The sequence below is a fragment of the Xenopus laevis genome, chromosome 1S, assembly GCF_017654675.1.
Source record: "Xenopus laevis strain J_2021 chromosome 1S, Xenopus_laevis_v10.1, whole genome shotgun sequence".
Classification (NCBI taxonomy): domain Eukaryota; kingdom Metazoa; phylum Chordata; class Amphibia; order Anura; family Pipidae; genus Xenopus; species Xenopus laevis.
The window spans coordinates 62,780,151-62,799,778 of NC_054372.1; positions in this window are offsets into that span (position 1 = coordinate 62,780,151).

The window sequence follows — 19,628 nt, forward strand, 5'->3', positions numbered from 1 at the left end:
TGATTTTTTCATTGTTCCACAATTTTTACAGCAGCTCTTCAGTTTGGAATTTCAGCTGCTATCTGGTTGCTAGGGTCTGAATTACCTTATCTACCAGGAAGTGGTTTGAATGAGAGAATGGTATATGAATTGTAGAGGCCTTGATAGAAAGATAAGTAATAAACAATAACAATAAACTTGTAGCCTCACAGAGCAATCATTTTTGGTTGTTGATTGGTCATTTGCAGCTGGAAAGAGTCAGAAGAAGGAAGAAAATAATTCAAAAACTATAAAAAACGAATACAAGTTGAAAAGTTGCTTACAATTCACCATTATATAACATACTAAAACTTATAGGTGAATAACCTATATTTTCCTCAGCAGTCTTACTGTCCTCTGTTAGTAATAATGGCTATTGTGAATAATGTATCTAGCCTAAGAGAGGTTTCTCTGGATGACAGTATTAAAAAGGACATCAAGAGGAGATTTAGGGGGGTCAGTTCAAATCTACTGGGCAAGTATTACTGCAATAAGATAAGTACACATGTGCCTCCTGTCTTATTTACACAGCACTTGTGACATCTGATTTAAGTGCAGCCTGTGCTTTGCACCTGCACTGAACCACAGGCAGAGAGGACAGGGTTTTGTAGCGTCATTAAGGTGGTCACCTGGCTGATATTTTATTGGTCTGACCAGTATAAATGCTGCTTGATGCCAATGTTATAATAGGAAAAGTGTATACAAGCATAGGAAGGCCTGTCCTAAGCACCATTTGTCCACTGGCACTTCCTAATGTAAGGTCCGAATAATATGCAAGTTGGGGGGGTTAGGGGTCAGGATACGTAATAACTACATGCTGCTCCTTATAAATACAGTGCAGCTGAAAGCAGACTGTGCTGTATTGACAAAGGGGGTAACCCCGAAACGTTGCATGCTGCAATAAATCACATAGCAAGGCCGAGCCTGCTTGCATTATCCTGTGTGCCGGTGAAATTTTTGTACTGCTGTATTTATTAGAAACTCATAGATCTTTGTGCTCAGAATGTATTCAGATTATCACACATCCCAGTGCCTAGACAGTAACATGGAATAAAATAATGCTATGGGAAACTATATCTATAATAGAGATGCACCAAACCCAGGATTTGGTTCGGGAGCCTTTTTCAGGAGGATTCGGATTCGGCCGAACCCTTCTGCCCGGTCGAACCAAATCCGAATTTGCAAATGCAAATTAGGATTCAGATTTAGTTTGTTATTCAGCGAATCTTTTGCGAAGGATTCAGGGGTTTGTCGAATCCAAAATACTGCATTTGGTGCATCCCTAATCTATAATAAAACAGGTAAATTATAGCCTAGGCAGTGATTCTGCACAGAGCAGGAGGTTCATTACCTATTGCAATTACTTGACTGGGTAACTGAGGTTTTATACCTCTGCATAAAGCAGTTTTCATTTATCCTTTCATATGTTGGTTGCATTAATGTAATGAAACACTGCTACCCCCCCCCATACACACCTTGTTGGTTGAAAGAGTTGAATATATGAAGTAAGCACTCATGTGGCTCCCAAATACTCTCACTATTTCTGTGTGCTCTGGTGTACTCTCCTAAAACATACGGAAAGGTTGTGTGATAAAACAAACCATACTATAGAGGTCATTTATGTTGTAGAACCTGAACAGACTAAAAGGCAAAAACAAGCCTTTTAGCACTTGTTTATAGTGGCTTATTGTGCCATTTTTTGGGACCATTTGGACCTTATATAATGTACTCAAAGTGATGCAGGGAAACCCCTTTGCAATTTTGCCAGTGGCTTATTTTGTTCTCAAATCTGAGCTACAGTTTTCCATGCTGTCTGTTTTGCTGGAAAAAAATTGCTGCCTGTTGTGGTGGGAATAAAAATGTAGCCGCATTATCCATTGTTTGACTCATCAAGCAATAGCAACACCCATTCCCTTCCCAGTCCTCCTCTGTTTAGCTAAGGAGCTGTTCAGATGTTGTGTGGAAGGAACATGGGAGCCGTTTTTATCTATGAAGAACAGAATAACTGTTTAGTGGAAAGGAGCTTCTCTATTGTGATGTATATGCTATTGCAGAGCTAAAATCTCCTTAACTGCAATGTAATATCATCTTCCCATTGAATTCAATAAAATGCTACGAGTTCGCTCATCATGCCAAAGTAAAATTATTCTATGCAATTGCGTATGTATTGCTTTGAAGCACATGCACACAGTTTTGTAGATTTTATTACTGTTTGCAGTTGCATCAGGTGCACTGCCTCACAAGGAAACCTCGGGCGACTTCAGAATTCCTAAGCGATGCGTATGCCATCCCGCTGGAGATTCGCATTCTTGCCTGCAGGAAGGCATTTAAGGGATATTATAGACCAGTGCTGTCCAATTTATATGGTACAGAGGGCCGGAATTTTTCTAATCTACATGGTGGAGGGACGATAATGGAAGCCAATGTTAGTCACTCCCTGTTTTTAGACCACACCCACTTTAAACCACACCCATGTTACCAGAATACCATGTCCACATTAATAGCACACCAAAAAAACAGATAGTTGGTGCTCACTGCAGGGATCAGGGCTGGAACTAGTGGTAGACAGAGTAGGCAGCTGTCTAGGATGCCATCATTGAGGGGCGCACTTTTAATGGGGTTTTTTTTTCTTTTTTTTTTTCCAAGCGTTTATTTAATCATTTGTTTCAGTAATCATGGTCACTCAGTCTGGTCAGATCAGATTTATTTTAGGCTGCTGTGTTGTACATTTTCTTGCTTTCTTTATTTAAAAACCATCATGTTAAGGGGGTAAATGATAATGCAGGACAGGGAGGCATTGATTAAAGCTCTTGCTAGGGAGCCAAACTACCTTGGCCCGGCATCAGCAGGGATGCCACTCATATGTGAAAAAGTCATATTAAGACATACCCTTAAATCCATATTCCGCCTCCTCCCCTGTGTATAATACAGTACCCCAGCATATGATTAAACACCTTAGGGGCCCCTAAAACAATTTTCAAATGTTAACATAACCCCAGAACAAATACCAGGCTTTTGTTCTATTGGGATCATAGGTCAGGCAGAGTATGGCAAACACAGGGTGCAAAGAGCAGGCAAAGTATGACACACACAGGGAGCATAGGGAAGACAGAACAGAGCAGGAGACAAGAAAATCAGGACCAGTCTAATAAGTACTACATACAGTGACACAGTGCTGGTGCCCCATTAGCATTTTGAATAAGGCGTGAACAGGTGAACAATGTGGGCAGTTTCAGTCTGGGTCTCAGGTGTGAACAGTACAGGCCTTTAGGATATAAACAATAGAGGTGTCACAAGTGTGAACAATGCAGGGGGATCGCAGGTGTGAACAATACAGGGGATTAGTCTGAATTTGAGGTTTAAACAATGCAAGGGCCAGTTAATCTCTGCAGTGATACCTTTTAAATTTTATAAATGGTAATCAGACACAGCAGGCAGAGTTTGATATGGAGGGTCACATAAAGGGGAGTCGCGAGTTGGACAGCCCTGTTATAGACAAATACAAGAGTCCTCTGCACTCAACCCATTATCAATATACTTAAGACATTGAGACATTTTGTGCATACAGCTACTAAAAATTGTCTTACCCTTTAAACAAAACAAGGATTGTTTGTCCATATATTGCAATATATTTAAGATGGCCAACTACGTCAAAGTCATCCCATATCTGGCCAGTCCTACACTCAAATTGCATCTGATGGTTAATGGTTTTAAAAATTAGTGGTGAGCACAAATTTCCCTTGTTTTTTATTTGGGGAGATTAGTCACCCGCAGTAGAGAAGATTTGTCGCTGGTCGACTAATCTTCCCATCTGCCACAACCCTAAATGGTATGGATTTCTGAGCACTCAACACACACTCCAAAATTAAAAGAACCAAGCAGAACATTCAATAGCATTCTTAAATTAGAGAGAATTTGTTTCAAAATGTAGGATATCATTTATGAAAGGCTGAATTGTGATTTCAGCATTTTTCCTGCATTTTCCAGAATTTTCTCCAGCATTTTTCTGAAAAATGTCATATGTGCATGAAGTTTTTAAAGATTGATCAATCTAGTACAGTATGTTTAGCGGAAAGACATAGAAAAACAAAACCTTTATGCCCATTGGGTTATCAGGATACACATTTCTCCTTATATTACTCAATAAAGTCATACAATCCCACACACATATTTCTCCTTATTTTACTCAATAAAGTTATAAAATCACAGATTTATATTCCATTTATTTATATAAAAAAACATAGATCTAAATAAATCTAGATACAGTAAGGGGCAGATTTATCAAGGGTCGACTTTCGAGGGTTAATAAACCCTCGAATTCGACCCTCGAAGTAAAAAAGCGAAAGCTTAGATCGAACGATCTAATAAAAATCATTCTATCGAACGATAAAATCGTTTGAATCGAACGATTCGAACGATTTTAAGCGATCGATCGAAGGATTTTTATTCGACCAAAAAAATCTTAGAAAAGTGCTGGGGAAGGTCCCCATAGGCTAACATTGGACTTCGGTAGGTTTAAAGTGGCGAAGTATGAAGTCAAAGTTTTTTTTAAAGAGACAGTACTTCGATTATCGAATAGTCCAACGATTTTTACTTCGAATCGTTCGAATCATTCGATTCGGTTGAATTCGATCGAATTTGACCAATTCGATGGTCGAAGTACCCAAAAAATTACTTCGAAATTCGAATATTTTTTTATTTGAATTATTCACTCAAGCTTAGTAAACCTGCCCCCAAGTGTCATTTGGGAGGGATGAATTTTATGGACTTTTTTCCCCAACCCAAAATTCAAGTGTAAATACTGTTCTGTGATACTTTTGTATATTGGAGGCACTTTTTTTTTTTTGTATTATAATATTATGTTTAGAAACAAGTAATTTTAGTTATTTATGGATGCATCAAATTTAGTATTTAGTTTGGGATTTAGCTAAACCCCACTTTTTGCAGGGTTGGCCATTCATAGTTTGGGGTTCTAGACAACCTGAATCTGACAATTTTTTGTTCACGCTGAAGAAATGTATTGCATGGTCTTACATTTAAAGAAGTATTTTATTATTGGTTCAGTATTTGGCTAAATCTTTTGTAGCATAGTCTGCATTCAAGCACATCATAAATCCACGTGTATACTGTATATTCCATTCACTCCTTGTTATTCTCAATTTAGACACAGGTGTTTTTTCTGTTTATTATTTCAGACCACTTTGTCCCATATTTTTGTTACTGCTATGAAGAGTGGTTTATATTATGCAGCATAATAAATTGGGACATCCACCCTCTTTTGATATTCATTCTACATTGTCATTGTCCCTTACCGTCTGCAAAATGCTTATTAAACAATACCAATAAAACTCTGATTAATGGCAAACAAAACCAGCCACCAGGATGTAAGTAATACATTTTGTTTGTTCTAGTATAAACATTTTTGATTATTTAGAATGAATAGTTTTTATATTTATTCCTGCTAATCTTCCTTTTAATATAATGTGGTTAATCTGTAAGTAAAGCTCAAAGCTTTATTTACAAAGCAAGGCTTCCTTTTCAACCATGTAGTGAGTGATATTAGAAAAAGTCAGGTCAATCCCTAGTATACATAAATGTTCTAGTAGCCTCATCTATCATCTGGATAATGCTGTCTGCAAACAGAATGGACTAAAATGCATCGTGGAGGGGGTCATCTAAGGCAAATACAACAAACAAATACAAAGACTACATTTTTATGAGTTGGGTCAGTTTCTACTAAATATGACTTGATTTAAGAATAAAATGCATTATAAAGAATGGCCCCAACAATCAAAATTATGTGCAATAATACTTTAGTGGATCTGTAAATACAGAAAACCTTCAGACAACCACAAACTGATGGGCAATGAGCCAGCTGGTTAAATTAGCACAACTGGCCAAATTTCATAAAACAGGTATAGGACCTATTATTTAGAATACTTGGGACCTGGGTTTTCTGTTATTTGAATCACCATACCTAAAGTTGTATTAATCATTAAAACATTAAATAAACCCAATAGGATTGTTTTGCTGCCAAATGGGTTGATGCAGCTTAATATGCAAAAAGGAATAGGATGGAGCACACAAATTCAGCAGCTTTACTGCAAAATATTTATTAGCTATTTATTTGTGCTAATAAATATTTTGCAGTAAAGCTGCTGAATTCGTGTGCTCCATCCTATTCCTTTTTGCATATTATATTGGTCGGACTGGTGTGGCCTAATCAGGAGAGAGAGCAGCAACAGATGGTGGATTTTCGTTAGCTGCCTTGATGCAGCTTAATTACCATCAAGTACAAGGTACTGTTTTATTGTTACAGAGAAAAAGGAAATAATTTTTATAAATCAGAATTATTTGGTTACAATGGCCTTTATTGGAGATGACCGTCTTGTAATTTAGAGCTTTCTGGATAATGGGTTTTCATATAAGGGATCCCTATACCTAGTACTAGCCAAACTGTCAGCCCATGCATGGCCAACTTTAGAAAGGAATCCCTTGGTACCTTATTGTTGCACTTTGTGACATCAAGCTCAATATTTCAAGCATTACCCAGGGGTGTAATAATACGGGAAGCAGACCATGAGAGTGCTGGGTGCCCCCATAAGGTATAAGGGTACCGGTGGGGCACTGACTTTTACCCATTTCAATAGTTTCAAAAGCTTAAGTAGGCCCTAAAATAATATTCGGTGCGGGCCAGTAACTTATAGTAAGTTGAAAATAAGTTTATATGTTCGTAATATTCAGTCTTCCGACCATATATTGTTGTTTCTGGGTTTTTTGGGGGTATGCTATGTTCACCAGGTTAGAGGCAAAACATGTGCATTTAAGAACTGAAGATTTCCTAAAAATAGTCTACTAAAATAAATAGGATGTATAGTTCTTTATTAATAAGACAGACAGCCATGTTTCCAGATAGTACACAAAAAATATTGGGTCCTGAGCACTGGGGATTGGTGCACATGAAATTTTAAAAATTATTATATCTCCTTTGAATCCCCAGGGTTTCCGAACCAATGTGGGTGTGGTTGGGCAGCATACTGCCCCCTTTAAATTTCTTCAGCCCTAGGTCCGGGCCTTTGTGGCCTTTCCTCAAATCCAGGCCTGGTCTCCAACATTGTAAACCATTCTAATTCACTACATTAGTTGATATATATTGTTATCTTTGGCTCTGATGAGCATAATAGGTATAATAGTTAGTGACATTTCACAAGCTCTGCTGAGTAATTTATCAAATAATTAAGCAAATTGTTACAGATCACAGTCAAACTTAGAAAAATGGTCAAAAATAATAAAAATCAGCTGAAAATAAAACAGAACTGGTAAATCCCTATGCACTATCCCCTATATTTCCTCATATCACACTTGTTTAACACAGGAAAATCTATTAATGAAAAATACAGTTTTCATAAGTTAAAGCACAGCAATATCATGTTTAAACACTGATCAGTATCCAGAAAATACAGTAAAACTGCTTGTCATTTTATTTGCAACAAACCTCTCCCAGATGTCATACCCCTTAATGGTGGCCATAGACGTTAAGATTTTTTTATCCTTAACAACCAATTTTAGTGCAAATTATTGTGAGATTAGTGGGCATCAAACAATTTTGCATCCAATGATTTTTCGTCCGACATAGGTAAAAAAATAAAATCGTTTGGTCAGATTAAATGTTTTTCAGTCTTCATAGTGAAATGTATCCATTGTCTAATTCTTTTCAGGGCCAAGCTGGCAGCTAACCACAGTTTTCCTGGCTTCAACTAGACAATATCTCTTGAAATAGTCATTTTAGTTGATGGACAAATTGTACATTAAGGGGGTTATTTATCAAAGTCCGAATTTATTTTACGCTTCTTTATTATTAAATTTTCCCGAAAATTAGCTTTTCGGTAAAAAAAAAAAAAAAAAAAATCAGATTTTCACAATTTATTAAAATTTTTTCACCTGAAAACTCCAAAAAACTTCGGGGCACTGCATGAAACCCAGCGCACATCAAAAAATCATTGGGACTTCTCCCATTGACTTATATACAACCTCGACAGGTCTGAGATGACGGATTTTCAGATTCTGACTTTTCCACCCTCGGGGTTTAATAAATTCCGAAACATTTTTGATTTTTTTTTAAAAGTCAGATTTTATAAGACATTTTCACAATTTTTACATTCGGAGTTAAATAAATAACCCCCTAAATTATTGTTTCAATAACGAAAATATATTTCAAAAATCTTAAGGATCTATTATCTAGAATGCTTGGGATCTGGGGTCTTGAATCATGATAAATTAAGGGGCAGATTTATTAAGTTTCAAATTGTAAATTAAATTTTTCTCCTTCAAAACTAACAAATTCAAATTTAAAAGCACCAACTCAAATGTAAATTTGAATGTGAGATTTATCACACCTCTACCATGAAAACAGCTGTAATTCAAATATTCTCCACCTAAAACCTACCGGATTCATTTACAAGTCAGTGGCAGAGGTCCGTTGACCCATTTGAAGATGTCAATAGCCTTTCTGACCTTCAAGTTTTTTTTGGAGGAAAATTCTATTCGAGTTTCATTGATATTCGTTTCGAATACAAAACAAATTTTCATGTTGTTCCCATTTGATTGTGTTCGATTTTTTTCATAAATAACCTCCCATACAAGTTGTGAGTAAATTTGAATTTATTAGAGTAAAAAAGATTCACATCAATTCGAAATTCAACCTTAGTCTGCTCAAAATTTTTTAATCATTAAAAAAACCCAATGGGATTTTTGCCAGCAATATGCAGCCTAGTCAGGATCAAGCACCAGGTGCTGTTTTATTATTACAGAGCAAAAAGGAAATCATTTTAGAGTTAGAATTATTTGCTTATATTTGGAGCTTCGTAATTCTGAGGTTTCTGGATAACAGATTCCAAAAAATGAAAACGGTGACTTTGACTGGGATTTAGAGTAAGTTCACTAATAGCTAGCCATAAACGCAGTAGCAAAATATGTTTCACTGTCTCCCTCGTGGTATAAAAAGTTGCTCACCCCATAGAACAGAATTAAAGCTATTTGTAGTCAGCTACAGGAAGTAGCTCCTTGTGTGACACAGGATAAATGCATCTTTTTCAAACCCTGGCCAAAGCAGTGGTTACCAGAGATTGAAAGTCATCAGTAGAATTTCATCTGTTTCATTTATGTCTCTGTGATATTCTAATCAGTCCCATCTCTGCATCATGTGTTTGTGATTCTGTTGTGTACTTCCTTGAACAACTATAATCTTTCTTTTGATGTTATCACATTGTATCTGGATTCTTCACTGGAATGTTTGCACACTGACAAAAGTAATAATGCAGTCATGTCTTTCTACCCAAACTTGTTCTAACAAGAATGGCAGATTCTTTGGAAAAAAATAGACAAGGGTGTTGCATGTTCCTCAGTTCCCGTGAAGATTTTGCAAGAAATACTGCGGGGCCGATTCACTAACTCCGAGTGAAGGATTCAAAGTAAAAAAAACTTCGAATTTCAAAGTGTTTTTTGGGCTACTTCGACCATCGAATGGGCTACTTCGACCTTCGACTACGACTTTGAATCGAAGGATTCGAAGTAAAAATCGTTCGACTATTCGACCATTCGATAATCAAAGTACTGTCTCTTTGGAAAAAACTTTGACCCCCTAGTTTGCCATCTAAAACCTTCCGAACTCAATGTTAGCCTATGGGGAAGGTCCCCATAGGCTTTCCTAAGTTTTTTTGATCGAAGGATATTCCTTCGATCGTTGGATTAAAATCCTTCGAATCGAACGATTCAAAGGATTTAATCGTTCGATCGAAGGAATAATCCTTCGATCGTACTATCTGCGCTAAATACTTCGATATTCGAAGTCGAAGGATTTTAATTCCCAGTCGAATATCGAGGGTTAATCGGCCCCTGCATGTAAAAAAATGAATGACTGACCTTATTTCTTTATTTCTAATCTCAAATGGTTTTCCACAACAACACCAATAAAGTAAAAATCCTTTATAAACCAAATATGTCCAATGTGAGCACCAACAGAAGATAAACAAAAAACGTCCACATGTATAAGCTGCATACCTGATTTCTGCAGACATGACCAGAACATCCATAAGTTAGTTATTAGAGAAAACTGAGAATGAATCATTAAAGGGATTCTGTCTTGATTTTTATGTAGTTTTTATTTCTAAATGACACTGTTTACACTGCAAATAATTCAGTCTACAATATAAAATTTCATTCCTGAACCAGCAAGTGTATTTTTTTCAATTTATTATGTGAATGGTTACATTTCGGCAATCTTTCGTCATACATTTGAAACAAATCTGCACGTCTATGGCCAGCTTAAATAAAGTCTTAAGTGTAAAGACAAGTGTGTTAGTGAAGATTACATTACTTGCAAATATATCAATTTGGTACATATAAGTTGAGTTTTTGGTCAGCATTGTTATTGTTAATGAAGTCACCAGTTCAATATTTTTCTTAGTGCAAACATAGCTGCTTTGTCAAAATCTCTGAATTAATTAACCTTTACTTGATGGTAATCATTAATGGTTTCATCTTGTGGTTCTCGGTTCAGAGATCATCAGCTGCATTAATTCAGTGAAGTTGCTCCTGGCTGGCAGGCTACCTGTATCACTGTAATTTAAAGTTATAGTGTCCTGCCAAATAAATCCATCAACCGTTCCACTGTGTATGTGTATTGCGGATCAGAGAAGTTCCCAGGGAGGGGTATTACAGTTTGCACAAGCAAAAAAAAAATAATATGCAGGGACCACTCTTCACCGACAACCTTATACAGAACCAGAACTTTCTGCAGCGGTACCAGCAATGAACCCACAACATCTAGATATCAGACCAGCAACACAGTATGCCTTTCTTGTAACACTGACTATTCCTTTACCTTTCGTTGTCCTTAAAAATAATGATAATAATGGTGGATTAAAACAGAAATTCCATGTTTACGGTTACACTGAATTTTCAGATGGAATATACCATTACATTTGCTAAGAAATATCAGAATACATCTCATATGATTACCTAACCTGTTCTGCATACTTATAATTAAACCACAAATGTCAGAATATTTAAGTGCAAGGAAAAAAATATATATATATAATATGTAAACACTGGATTTTTGCAAATGTTGTAAAGTTTGATTTTAAAAATCACTTTTAAAAGATGTACTTTCTGCTTTTTTTTTGTAATAGTCATTGCTGAAAAAAAACAATAAAAATAAATAAATATGCCCCAACAGCATGCCATGATTGCAGACATGGTTTTAGAGTGCACACAGGGCGCTTGTTAATAACAGTTTAAATTTGTACATTTGAAGCAGCATGTCGAGAATTAACCTTCTATCTTGTTGCCATTCTATTCAGTTGCAGAAATCTCCAGCTAAGACTTTTAGTTCAATCAATAATTGGCTATTGTAAACGCAATGGCTATTTTGTAATGTTGCTGGATTAAAACCTTAGTAATGATCACTTCTTTTAAAGACACACTTAGACCTGTACTAAAGTATAATTTCTCTTGTTATGGTACACTGATTCGCTGCTTTCATTTAAAGGAATAAGACTATTTATAATCATACAGATATGCAATCTATTATCTGTAATGCTTGGAACATCAGGTTTTGCAAATAAGGCATTCTTCTGTAATTACTAGTTCACTATTTAATAGTTTGTGCAGATAACCAGACCTGGAGCACCAGTTTCACCCTGCATATAACCTCCTTTGCTGAGGTTATGAAAAGGCACAAAACATGTCAGGAGGGATTGGCTGACATGAGGAATGCAGGCAGAGGGAGGATACTTGTGCTTTGTGTTGATGTAATGCCTTTACAATGTTAGTTTTTATTTTGAATTACTTTGCACGCTATATAATTGATTGTTTGTTTGTTATATTATCAAACATTCAGACTTAAAGGAGAAATGTATCTGTCTGGATGCCAGCACAACTCATGTAGAAGTGTAAGTTGCCTGGGTGCAAATAAAGCAAATAAAGAAAAAGTATATACCAGAAGGAGACTCGCCCTCACAGGTTTTACAAAGAAATAACGTTGTTTATTAGTCAAAAATAAGTTAAAAATAAGAACTAATGTTTCAGCTAGCACTCTAGCCTTATTTTTTTTTTTACTAGTGCACAAGTTTATGATCACTATAGCCATTTTACCACTTACAACTTTGTGTTAAGTTGAGACCATGTAGAAAAAATAGCGATGGGCTGGCACAAACTGGATCACACTCCAAAAAAAAAATAGTAGTAAAACAATTAGCTGAGCTGAGCCTATGACTAAGTGCCCCCATGGCAAGTAATGCGTAAGGCCTTTGCTGTGATGTTTTTGTCTCAATAAACAATTTTTTTACTACATCTATTTCTGGAGCGTGATCCAGTTTGTATCAGCCCATTGCTATTTTTTGTACTTGCTACATTGCCTTCCTGAGCTGAAAGTTTGGGGTTTGTGCACCTGGAACCCCCGTTTGCTTGTGTAAGTTAAACCCAAAATTACTACCCAATGCATAGGCACTGAACATTTTTCTATATATGTATACCTGATAAGTTGAGACCATAATGTATAAATGTAAATTAATTAATAATAATTCATGAGTCATATGTTGACTGTACAAAATATCCATTTTGGGGCACTACTATTTATTTTACATTATAAAATTTTACTACATCCACAGGCCAGATTTTCAATTATATGCAAAAGTGTACACCTGCCCTTTAATAACTAGACATAATTTACTGCAACTGCTTTTTGAATTTTCCTCACATCAAAACCTGTGGTGTCATATGACAAACAGGAACAGTATGGGGCATATATATTACTGTACGATAATCTGGTTTGGGATGATCAAGAAAAAGTGAGTTCCTTACTATAAGAAAAATAATAATTGATGTTTGAATATAAATAGATATGCCTCTACAACTAGTGCTATTTCCTATCTGCAACTTTTCTATTACCAAACAAGCATAAGTCACCTTATCCCCATGAACCATGGTAAATCAATTTTAGAACTGCTTAATTAGTTCTTTGATTTTTCTTTATTGTGTTCTCACAAAATGTGTTCCCCCACTTGCAAATTAAGCATTTGTTTAATGTCAACTTTTGTCCAAATACAAACAAACCCATAAAAGTTTCTTTAGGGATTTCCAGCATTTAAGAGTCACTAATGAAGGATAGTGAGCTATGCTGTTTCAGCAAAGAAAGAAAAAACAATTGGATCCTTATTTTTAATAAAATCTGCCCTAAAGGTCTTAACAACTTGCTTAACAATTTGCTATAGAGAAAACAGACCCTGCAAGGGCTGAAGGGCCTAGGTGTTACAGGGGCCAGTAGGACTTTGACTGATAAGCAGCTGCAATAAATATTTATGACAACAAAGTATTTTTCCTAAACATTAGAGGGCCAATATACTTGCTGTGTGGTCCAATTACAAACCATTGCACTGCTGTTTATGTACATGATAGCTCATGTAAATGGTTCAATTAACTGATGTGCTAATAAGTCAGTCAATACATTGGTGGTCTTCACCTTAAATGTTATTCAATTCATTGGTGGTCAGTGGAGTTTAAACCTTCAAACCATCCAGCTACTCAGCATTGCTGATGTCTCTACATATATTATGTACATTTATACATAAGTTCCCTAAGTCTTTAAGAAAGTTACATACGTTTCTATGTAAGTTAAGCAAGTAAAAAAAATTGCACTACCCAGTCGGGCCCCTAACAATAGCCCTCTGTACCCCTCCGATGGTGAGCCAAGATTTTAGGTGCATCAAAGGTAAAAATAAATATCACTCTTGAAGAGTATGGCCCTTCATCCAAGTTGTTTCTTCCCCAAAATGTACTTAAATGTAGTATTATTCAGATAGCTTTTACTAACACTTTCTGGAATCATCAACTTTGTTTAGCCATTAAAACATACTGACTATACTCGGCAATTCATGTTATGAATACTGCGCTCAGTATGCATAAAATATGTATTATGCATACTTTTGTAAGCTTAACTTTCAAAGGGGCTTTCCTTACCCATAGCCAAAAAAATAAGACCTGCAAAGTAGCTCTTTAAGGCAGCCGTACATTATCCTTATTTTATGGGGCACATTTACTTAGGGTCGAATATCGAGGGTTAATTAACGTTCGTACGATCGATGGAAAAATCTTTCGATCGAACTATTAGATCCTTCGAATCGAATGATTCAAAGGATTTTAATCCATCGATCGAACGATTTTCATTCGATCAGAAAAAGCTAAGAAAGCCTATGGGGACCTTCCCCAAAGGCTAACATTGGCGCTCGGTAGGTTTTAGGTGGCGAAGTAGGTGGTCGAAGTTTTTTTTAAAGAGACAGTACATCGACTATCGAATGGTCGAATAGTCGAACGATTTTTAGTTCGAATTGTTCAATTCGGAATCGAAGTCGTAGTCGAAGGTCGAAGTAGCCAATTCGATGGTCGAAGTAGCCAAAAAAATACTTCGAAATTCGAAGTATTTTTTATTCTATTCCTTCACTCGAGCTAAGTAAATGTGCCCCTAAGTGTCATTATTTTCATTTAGCCAGATCATCAGGTTTAGGCTAAACGAGACCATACAAAATTTTGCACTGTGTCCAAAAACATCTAAAGAGAAATGTAATAAAAATTGAAAATGAAAAAATAATTCACATAAATATGAACAAATATTTGTGTATTGCAATGGAATTCTTAATTTGATTTTCATTACACTGCAAATTTGTTTCTCCTGTTGCATTCTTAGGGCCTGCTTTAAGGAAAATACAGTGTCAGGAAAATACCTTTTCTAGTAAGAAATTTTATTACATACAGTCATATGAAAAAGTTTGGGAACCCCTCTTGATTTTTTGGAGTTTTTTTTTTATCATTGGCTGAGCTTTCAAAGTAGAAACTTCCTTTTAATAAATAACATGCCTTATGGAAACAGTAGTATTTCAGCAGACATAAAGTGTATTAGATTAACAAAAATATGCATTATGCATCATAACAAAATTAGACAGGTGCATAAATTTGGGCACCGCAACAGAGATATTACATCAATACTTAGTTGAGCCTCCTTTTGCAAATGTAACAGTCTCTAGATGCCTCCTATAGCCTTTGAGGAGTGTCTGGATTCTGGCTGGCGGTATTTTTGACCATTTGTCCATACAAAATCTCTCCAGTTCAGTTAAATTTGATGGCTGCAGAGCATGGACAGCCTGCGTCAAATCATCCCATAGATTTTCCACGATATTCAAGTTGGGGGACTGTGACGGTCATTCCAAAATATTGTACTTCTCCATCTGCATAAATGCCTTTGTACATTTTGAAGTGTGTTTAGGGTCATTGTCTTGTTGGAATATCCAACCCCTGCGTAACTTCAACTTACTTTGTGACTGATGCCTGAACATTATCCTGAAGAATTTGTTGCTATTGGGTTGACTTCATCTGACCCTCAACTTTAACAAGGGCCCCAGTCCCTGAAATAGCCACAGAGCCCCACAGCATAAACAAATCTCCACCAAATTTGACAGTAGGTACAAGGTGTTTCTTGAAATGCAAAGCGCTTTTTGTTATGACCAAATAACTACATTTATCACCAGTTTCACCAGTCCAAAGCACTTTTGTTCCAAAATTACTGTGGCTTGTCTAAATGAGCTTTTGCATACAACAAGCGACTCTGTTTGTGGCATGAGTGCAGAAAAGGCTTCTTTCTCATCACCCTGCCATACAGATGTTCTTTGTGCAAATTGCGCTGAATTGTAGAATGATGTACAGATACACCATCTGCATCAAAATGTTCTTGCAGGTCTTTGGAGGTGATCTTTGGGTTGTCTGTAACCACTCACAATCCTCCGCATATGCCGCTCCTGTATTTTTCTTGGCCTGCCAGACCTGGGTTTTACAGCAACTGTGCCTGTGGCCTTCCATTTCCTGATTACATTCCTTACAGTTGAAACTGACAGTTTAAACCTCTGAGATAGCTTTTTGTATCCTTCCCCTAAACCATGATACTGAACAATCTTTGTTTTCAGATCTTTTGAGAGTTGCTTTGAGAATCCCATGCTGTCACTTTCAGAAGCACAGCTTGCAATTGGCCAATACCTTTACTCATGATTGGACACACCTGCCTATGACGTTCAAGGCTTAACAAGATAATCCATCCAGTTTGGTGTTGCCAGTAACCAGTATTGAGCAGTTACATGCATTCAAATTAGCAAAATTACAAGTGTACCGAAATTTTTGCACAGCCAGTTTTTCACATTTAATTTCATACAACTGAATACTGCTTCACTAAAAATCTTTGTTCAGAAAACACCCCAGTACTCAGATGTTCCTGGGAAATGAAAGACATACCACGGTTATCTTTTTTGTTAAAGGTGGAGTAAATTATTATGCAGGCTGAGAGGGGTTCCCAAACGTATTCATATGACTGTACATTGCTCAATAATCCAAACTAAAACATGCAGTATATTTCTTCCATCATTGGATAGGGTTGCTAAATACCTTCTGGGCTTGCAAACCTTGCAACCAATCAGTGATTAGCTTTTTGAAGCCAGCTGCAAGTAAAACAATGAATGCAGCAATTTATTTGGTTGCCATGGGTTACTGCCCATGGGCAAATTTGCCCAGTGTTGATAAATGACCCTCATTGTTTTTAATGTATTTTATTTTGAAAAAAATGCAGTGGAAATGAACACACACAAAAAAGTGAATTGCAATACTTTTTTGCATTGCAAATATTTTTCCTATTACTGCCTCTATTACATTCCCGCATTAGGGGGTTATGTAATAAAAGATACATTTTATTACAGTTTTTATCTCCTATACCAACCGATTAGCAGGTAGCATTTCCAACTGTATTAAAATGTGTGTCTTTATTACACGACTTCCATTAGGGAAAATGGAATATGGGGGACAAACGTGTAATATCCATTAAGCTTTATACTGTCCCCCCTATATGGATGTTCACTACCAAACTTCTGATTGTGCCATAGAAGTTTAGGCATGACAAATAGAGAAATGTGCCTGTCACTTTTGAAAAATCTTTTTGGAGCCTTTGTTTAAAGGGACTTCATATTTCTTCAGCAGAACCCCTAGTTACTTTTCTCTTCTGTATGAAAATAAAGGATAACCAGTAAAGACTTTCAATGTGTATTTACTGTTCTGCACAATAGGCAAGTATTTACAGACATTCTGTTTTACCTCTCTAGAACAAATGTATATGGTTGTTACTTTTAGGGTTCGAGGTATGAGTTTAGGACTAGACAATGTATAAAGACAATGTATAACATTGCAGATTCTCCACAGGTGGAAAATCCGCTGCCCTGATCCCCTTGCTTCTTCAACTGCGGGCGGATTTTGGCCGCAGGAGCAGCGTATTCTCAGCCTGCGAAGAAACGCAAGCTGAGATCCGGCATTGTCTGTTTCCCAGTAACACATACCTGCTTTGAGGCTCTGTTCAAAAGACCTCATGGTTAACCCCTCTGTAGGAATTTATTAGTTATTTCAGATGCCTGTTTAAAATACTTCCCATGAGTAGAGGGCATACTGTTTACATTCATGTTGCAAAAAATAATTCACGTAAATTGATAAAGGTTGCAATAATGATCCTACCCTGAGACTCAGTCGCACTGGAGGAAGTACTAAAGTTATTAATAAATCTTATTGGCAACATTTTAGCTTAATGCTTGCAATATCCACAGGAACTTGCTAAATAGGTTATTCTCAAAGACACAAATCCCTACAGCCTCTAGTTCAAGCCTTAGATTGTATTTAGAAAATTAACTCATCTTATGTTTCATAACGAGTGTCCTTTCAAATCAAGGATCTAAGCCAAAGGATTCATTGCCTATGTTCTTACATCAAAACATAGAATAAGCCTCTCTGATAACATTGCTTTCATTACCTTGTTCCTGGCAGCTATGTGGCCTTGTCCTTCAATTTTGAACGTGTAAAGTAGGAGAAAATGAACAGTTGGTTTGTGTCTCGGGAATCACTGTACATCCTGCTTATAAGTGGATTCCTTTGTCAGGCAGAAAAAATATATGTCTTTTTTCTCACTGCTTACAGTACAGAATGGCTTGTCAGAACATACACTCCAAAGCAAAGGCTACTACACACATATACTGAAATTAAATTAATTTATACTTGTGAAAAAATTCATGAAACCGTGTTAAAATGTGAGCAACTGCAAAAAATTTTAACACATTGAAGTTGATGCCCATTTTTTACTTCCACATGCAAAATACATTGGTCACTGGGCAATTTTTTGCTACATTTTTCTCACGCACAACGCATTAGCCATTTTTCTTTATGTAAAATATATTGAAGTCAATGGAAGTTTTTTTTCTTGTAATTCTGGGCAACTTTTTACAGGGCCACAGAGCAAATTAAACTCATTTAACACTTGCTATGGCTAATTTATCAAATGATTTATAAAACTAAGCCCAGACAGAAAAAGCACAGAAATCGTGCATCCAAAAATGTTATTCGGCGGCTGAATACTTACATGATGTTTCAAAAGAATACTGCTCCTTTTCTCAATGCACCATCTCCATCTCAATTGCGCTGGTTGCTAATAGCAACAGTCTACTACAAAAATCTAAATGGTTTCTTGCACTGAAAGCTAATTGCACTGGTGCAATTTAGCACCTGCATTCTAAAATAAGCCCTGCTCTGTGGTGGAAACATGAAAATCCTCCACCTAACAAGTGCAAGCAAAAACCAAAACCAACAGCGGTATGTACCCAGGTCTAAGAGGTCTCATTTATAGTTTCAGCTAATCTCTTTACTTTGACTGCATGGTTTTTGCCTCAGCTCTAGGTTTCAAAAATAGAATAGATGTTTTCTTGCTGACTGTTGCAGCTTGGTGCCTCAAAACTTGACATTCTTGTATTTTAAAATTTTTCATTAGCACTCTGTGGCTTGGTTTCTGGTTTAATCTAACAAACAACAGATGCCTCTTGAACTCCAGTCCTGCTATTTTCTTGTTATATAGTGTTATTTTTATCTCTCCTATGTCTTCTACCTTGTTTTTGGCTATTGCAGTATTCTGGTGACTGTTTAAAAACCTCTTAACCTCAAATATATTTTGCTTCATTAGGAGTACATATATAGTAACTGTCACAATGCAATTTCAGTGTACTCTAAATCAATATATTTAGAAAAAGACCAACTGTGTCTTGGGGTAAACTCACCAAATAAAACATGCACACGCCTAGTCGATCGTAAGGGAGGTGAATCATACAATTTTGAAAACAGCAAGCTGGCACAAACAGGACCATCAATTACTGATGCAGTTCAAAAAGTTGCCTTAATCATAGGCGAGAATTGGATGCTGGTATCCGAGTAGAACAGTGAAATTTCATCCAGCTATATAGTTATCTGCTATGTGGGGTGTAGATTATATTAAAATTATGCCATGCAGAATAGTCTTCCTTGCCTACGATTAAGTGCCTCCCAAGGCACAAACACATTATTTTAGTATGTTTCCTTTCTTTGAACATTTGAAATAGCATCAATTGGTTGTGACTGCCTGGTTTGTGGCAACCTGCTGACAGATTAGGTTTACTCAGGATCAAAATTGTGGAAAGAGAGCCATGTCCAGATAGTTTAGGGGCAACAAGCTTAGT